The following is a 7,001-nucleotide window of genomic DNA, read 5'->3' as shown; positions in this document are numbered from 1 at the left end:
AGATGACTCAAATCACATTCAATGAAGCAATAATTCAATTTCAAATTATCACTGAAAATATCTTTTTTTTTATTATTATTGGTATGGTAGAAGAGATGGATTTTTTTTTTTTTTGGTCATTTTAATGTTAGGATATGCATACCCGGTAGCAGTCAGTATGAAAACAAATGAAAAAGAAAAGACATTTTCACTGTAGGTTGTTGTTAACATAATAAAATAATTGCAAATGAAATTCACAAAATTACAAAATTGCATTGCAATTGAGGGGCATTATTAGGTTACAATGTAGTCATCAAGATGATACAAAATATGATAATTATTGTAATATGATAAATAATTTTTAATTATCATTGAAATGGAAAGTCTAAAGCAAAGACAACTACTTCTGAAGGGGATGCAGTCTTGGGTCTATTAACCTCAGTTTGATAGACTTGCTGTGAGTCCTGCTGATTCTCTAGTCTCCTCTAGGCATAATATTCCTTTTTTGCTGATACAAATTAAAGTTGAAATTTTCCTTAAATGGTGTTAAGGACAAGTTTGACTAATTAAATCTAACAAAGGATCTTTATTTAGTTTCTTTGTAATTAACTTCTCAGCTTTCTTGTTTGTTTGTTTTTGAGAGAGCTGGTACAGAGCTGCTATTATGATCTGTAAACACTTATAATTACATTGAATTAGAGCACTGTCTTCATTCTATAATCTTGAAAATTACGTTGACTTAAAGCTGTCAGTGCTAAATAGGTAGAGCAGATACCATGCAGAACATCTTTCTATGAAATACAAGTAATGCTCTTTATCCCCAAATATGTGCTCATCATTGCAACTGAGTGCTGCATACGGACAAATAATTTCCATACACGAACTTATGAGCGTGGAGTGGATGTTACTAACATCCAGATTGGAGAATAGATAGAAAAATCTGGGTTTATAATATAGTAAGTGACATAAAAGTGACTGCTATCCAAATAATTATTATTATAAATGAAAGTCTTAATATTATCACCTTGTATTTTACACATTAAGATTGATTGATTCATATACTCAACTGATATTTATTATATCTATATCAACTGCTCCATCAATGACAATGGATGATGGGCAATGACTAATGAGTGCAAAATTTATAGCCATCATTTGAAGTACTTGTTTAAGAAATAATTGTATTAAATTCTCAAATCTAGGCATTTTAAGATAAAAGTATCTAATAAGTCACAAGTATTAAACCTGTTTTTCACTGTTAATATAAAATGAAATGCAAACTGTCTCATGTAGTATTCAAAGCTGTCAATATTTCCTCTCTTTTCCTTTTTTAAAAGAGGATTATAAAATGATGAAAAGTAATATTTAAAAAGGTAGAATATAATGCATATCAGAGAATACTGATGGTGCTCAAGAAGAATATATACTTTGTTACTTTTAAACTTGTTCTAGTGTTTTAGAACTATGTGTTCTTGGAGAGTTAGAAGCAATGGATTCACTTATGAACATATAATCCTTCCTTGATGACAGCATCTGGATAGTTTCTTGGAACATTGAGTTAAGAGGGATTATGAAGTGCCTTCCCTGGTGGAGCAGAGGGTTAAAGTACAGCACTGACAAGATAAAACCACTTCAGCATGAGTTCAATCCCTGCCCCAGAGGTGCCCCCCTTGGCTAGCAGACCTCTCCTGACCCACCCACTGCTCCCCTCAGCAGTGTGCTTCGTCGATCTGCCTGTTCTGCTCCCCACTCTGTCTCTGGTGAATCCTGACACAACCCCTGCTCCTTTGGCCTGTACCTCAGTTCTGTATGCATAAATAAATAAATCTTTTTTTTAAAAAAAGGATTATGCAGAATGGTATTAACTCTGGTAGAAGGAGTTCTGTGATCTACTAGTGAGCCTTCCATGAGTGCTAGACAGATTAGCTGTGTGTTTTCTCATCTGTCAACGGGAGATGATAATATTTGCTTTGCCTGCTTCACACTGGTATTCTAAGAAGAAAATGCACTCAAATGTGCTAATAACAACAAACTACATTTAAATATTTGTAGATGGTATTACTATTTGCAATTTTTTTTTTTTATTTCTTATTCTTAGCCAGTGGCACTGAATTTATCTCATGTATCTTGAGAGAAAGAACAGCTAAGACCGGCTAACAATGTTGATTATTGAAAAGTGAAAATTTTCTTACATTTATGGGATTCTTAATGGTTCACAAAAGGGAAAGACAAACCAAATGTGCCTCTTCTAACAAATGAAAAGTGGATCTGTTTTGCTTCCCTGTGCTGTTATTCTGTCAGGGGACCTCTAGGTAATCAGAGACATATTCATTGCCATTTATTTCCTTTCTAAGTATTATAAATGCTGCAGAAATATTCTTCTTCCTTAAATTATAGAACAAGTGATTCTCCCAGGTTGCCTAACTTTAACATGCACAATCCTCCACCATAGCAATTTTCTTGGCTTATAAGAAACAAAAAATGACAGTGATGGTCAATCAATTAACATTTCAATAAAGGTTTTACTGTTGCAGATTGGTGAGCATGACTATACTCAAAATACAGGAAAGACAACTAACTGGTAGGTGCTACTAAGCTTAAAGAATGGGTCCATCCCACACAGATACTCATGCATTTGGTTATCTTCTTTTCTAGGTTCTTATGAGACTCCTAGAAATTATATGTAAATATAAATGCATATATTTAAACGCCATCCACACAAACACAGCCTGTTTCTGCTACATAATGAATTACATTCATGAAGTGATGACATATGATTCACATTGTATATACTCCCTTACATTGATATGTAAAGATATAATAAAGTGTCCTACATATAAAATGAGTACATATTGTAAGTCTGGATCTATATAAAACTATACACATCTATAGAATATAAAGTATTTCTTTACAAAAGAGAAGCTTTGGTTTTTCACTGTGGACAGATGTCACATCAGAACCCTGCTAACAGGTTTTTAAGCACTTGTGTATATTTGGGGGGTACATACAATATGTCCACCATCATATCCCCCCAAAAAGTACACATGCAATGAAGATCAAACATCACTTAAAAAATAAATAAAAGTCTTATCCTTAAGAGTTTGCAAGTTGCTCTTATACAATCTTTATTATTTTGGTAATATTATGGCATTGACAATTAGACTACCAGGGATATTTGGGTCCTATGCAAGGAATTTATATTCAGTAATGGACAGTGAAGCAATCAACACAGTGAATTGGTGACCATGGCCAATATAAGCCCTACACATAAATTGTACTAAATTTTTAGCATTTCACATATTTTTCAGAACCTACCTAGTTGCTAGTTTAGCTTGGTTATTCATCAGGACATGCCAGATTAATATACATAGACTATGTATTGAAATATTTTACTAATGAGCAGAGCAAGTGGAAATAAATGGCTGACACCTGTAGAATATTATGCCATTTTTATGTGTGGAAAATTGCATGGAATTCTGACACTTTTAGTATACTGTTAAAGAGCACCTCACACATTATGCCATTGACTTTCCAATAAACCATTAAATACTTTTTTATTCCTAACATAACTATTTAACTGCTAGACCAACATAACCCTACCTAAAGCCTCAGTAAATTGTGCAGACATTTCCACTCAAGAGAAGTAGAATTCAATAGCTGGGTGCGAAGATCATTAGTCAGTACAGATATTAAGCAAGAGGTTAGGGTCTTCTGAATTGCAGGAATAAAATACTCTTTAATGTAGTTGTACACTCCTCACATCTGCCTACTTATTAGAAAATGAATGCAGCAAGCTCAAGCTTGAGAATTAGAAATACTAGAAACTTCAAAGCTTCAAAACAGATGCCCTTTGCTTTGCCTTTCCTCACACACTTATGGGAAGACCAAAGAAAATATCGTACAAAAATACAGAAATAGTATGAGTGTTGTTAAAGTATGTATCTCATTCATCCTCAGCAGCTTTACTTAACTCATCAGTTTAATAGAACATGCCCACCCCCTTTTCTCCCAGAGCATCTGAGCATAACCCAAGCACTTGTGGGAGATTGGGTTTTCTGAGACAGGAGAGTGTCTCTACCAACGGACACTCTTTACCCTGGTAGACAGAAGAAATTCAGAATGAGTAACTGGTTAAATCTTAACGAATAAATACACAATTGAGAAAAATGTACATTGATGCATATGGAAGACAGAGCAGCTTTCAAAAGTAAAACAGAAATATCTGCTCACGGTCCTGATGTATATTTATGGATCCCGTGTTGAATCTATTCTTTCTCTCTTTGAGTCTTTTCTTTTTTTCTTTTAATGTTTTTATTATTTATTACTGGAGAACAGGCCAGAGGTGCAGGAGAGATGAAAGGATTTATCAGAGAATGAGTGGGGGTTAGAACAGGCAGCTCAATGAAATACACTGCTGAGGGGAGCAGCAGGCAAAATAGGAGAGGTCAGCTGTGCCATGTAGATCACCTCCAGGGCCCAGGATCAAACTCCCACTGAGGTGGCTGCACCTCTAGCTAATTTGCAGTACTGCACTTTAACCTGTTGCACCACCAGGGAGGGCCCTATTGAGTATCTTCTATATGTGACCAATAATTGTCTATCTCTATCCATCATCTACCTGTCTATCAGCTACCTAGTATCACTCTATCTATATTAGTTTGAGTTTTCCACAAAATAGAAAGTCCCAAGGTAGATAGCCCACAAGTTGAAGAACCTGGTCAACCAGTGGTGTATGTTCTAAAGGCAGACAAAGACTAATGTCACAACTTGAAGAGCAGAAGAGAGGGGCAGAATGGTCTCTACTTCATCCTTCCTGTTCTGTTCATGAACAGGACAATATGTCTTTTTTTTTAAAGATTTATTTATTCATGCATATAGTACTGGGGTACAGACCACAGGTGCAGGGACAGTGAAAGGATTCACCAGGGACAGAGTTGGGAGCAGAACAGGCAGATCAACGAAGTACTTTGCTGAAGGGAGCAGCAAGGGGGGTCAGGAGAGGTCTGCCGCACCATGAGGGTCACCTCCGGGGTGGGGATCAACTCATGTTGAAGCAGCTGGGGCTAGCTTGCAGTGCTGCATCCTAACCTGTTGTGCCACCAGGGAGGGCCCAGGACAGGATGTCTTAATGTCAAAAATAATTAGAAAGAATCTCCTTCATTCAGTCTACTTATTCATGTACTTATTTAGTCCAGAAACTCTCAGCAGAACCCAAAAAGGTTTAATTAAATATCTGGGCACCAGGGCTCTCCCTGGCGGCACAGCGGGTTAAAGCACAGCACTAAGAAGCTAAAGCCACTTTCAGCATGAGTTTGATCCCTGCCTGCCCCGGAGGTGACCCACATGACATGGCAGACCTCTCCTGGCCCGCCCGCTGCTCCCCTCAGCAGTGTACTTTTGTCAGTCAGCCCGTTCTGCTCCCCATTCTGTCTCTGGTGAATCCTCTCACCACCCCTGAAACTCTGGCCTATACCCCAGTTCTGTATGCATAAATAAATAAATCTTAAAAAAAAAATCTGGGAACCCTGTAACCTAGTCAAGTTGACAAATGACAAATATAATTAACTATCAAAACATCTATATCTATGTCTATGTATGTGTATATGACAAAGTCAATTCTCAAACAAAGGAGCACTTTACTTAAGCATGAGGTTTAGCATCCTTTACATTGAGAGGGGAGAAAACTTACTCCTGTAATAAAATATTTAAAACAGAGTTATGCTATGAATTCCATCAAAAATAATATTTTCTTTATTTCCCTGTCTAGTATGGCACTAAGTTAAGGCTTATTAATTGCACAAGCTAGTTATTTCGTAGTTGTCAGGTACTAAACTAGATTTTAAGAATACAATAGGCAAGTCCATAGACATTTTTTGCCTTTTTAAAACTATAGTTTGGTTAAAGGAACAAACACTGGGCTTCATTGGTGGTGCAGGTGTTAAAGTCTCAGCACTATCAATTATCTGCAGCCACTGCATCCCCAGCCAGGGAGCTGACCCACATCGAACAGCAGAACTCTCCTGTCTCACTAGCTGCTCCCCTCAGCTGTGTATTTCAGTAGAGCTTCCTGTCTCACTTCCCATTCTCTCTGATGAGTACTCTAATGCCTCCTCCACCTCAGGCCTGCACTCCAGTTCATTTTTTTTTTTTTAGATTTATTTGTGCATACAGAACTGGGGTACAGGTGCATTCCAGTTCTTTTATGAGAAAATAAATAAATATTATAAAAAAAAAGAGAAAGAACAAACACTTTAGATGAATGAATGAATAAAGACACTGCTTCTATTCAAACATCCCTGTAATCATTTTTCCTGTTACCCAATATCATGACTACTTTTTCTCTAGTAAGAGGACTCAATAGTGTTGAAGAGCTCTTGTTAGTTTCACATTCCACATTTCAATAAAAGTTGAATATTAAAAATGGACAATATGATCCAGGAGCAAAGGGGCTCTAAAGCAAAGAGCACTGCAGAGGAGACAAGAGGATCAGTCTCTTCCTGACATTACTGCAAATATGAAATGAAAATTACCTGTTAATTCACTCAATACATTTTCATCAGGTTGCATCCCATTTACTTTGTGGTGAAGGCCATTTACTTTTTCTGAAACAGTTCTTAGTAATCCACTTCATTAACCTCAATTTAAGCTTGTTTAGAATTTTCTCTCCCTTGCTTCCCTTCCTGGGCTTCCTGGGCTTGCCCTTGCTTCCCATTTCCCTACCTCCCTTTCTCCTTTTCATCATTCTTCCTCTCTCCCAATTTTTTCTCCAATTTATTAGTTCCAGCTTAATCAAATTATACTCCAGTGACCTTGTTAAGGGGAAAGATGTACTAAAGAACTCTGCAAAGTCTTGTGGACTCCACCCCCTTCCCCAGCTTTCTGGACTCTATCCCCTACTCCAGTGATTGGAAACTACAACTCCCAGCAGTACCAGGGAGAGAACTGCGAGGACCCAAGGGCAGAGCTAGCAGAAAGGAATTTTGGGACATTTGGGGGTTAAATAGGGCACGATTGCATTTTGC

This window comes from Condylura cristata, unplaced genomic scaffold, assembly GCF_000260355.1.
Source record: "Condylura cristata isolate star-nosed mole 26May11 unplaced genomic scaffold, ConCri1.0 scaffold00013, whole genome shotgun sequence".
NCBI classification, from domain to species: Eukaryota; Metazoa; Chordata; class Mammalia; order Eulipotyphla; family Talpidae; genus Condylura; species Condylura cristata.
Note: the sequence above shows the minus strand (reverse complement) of the source record.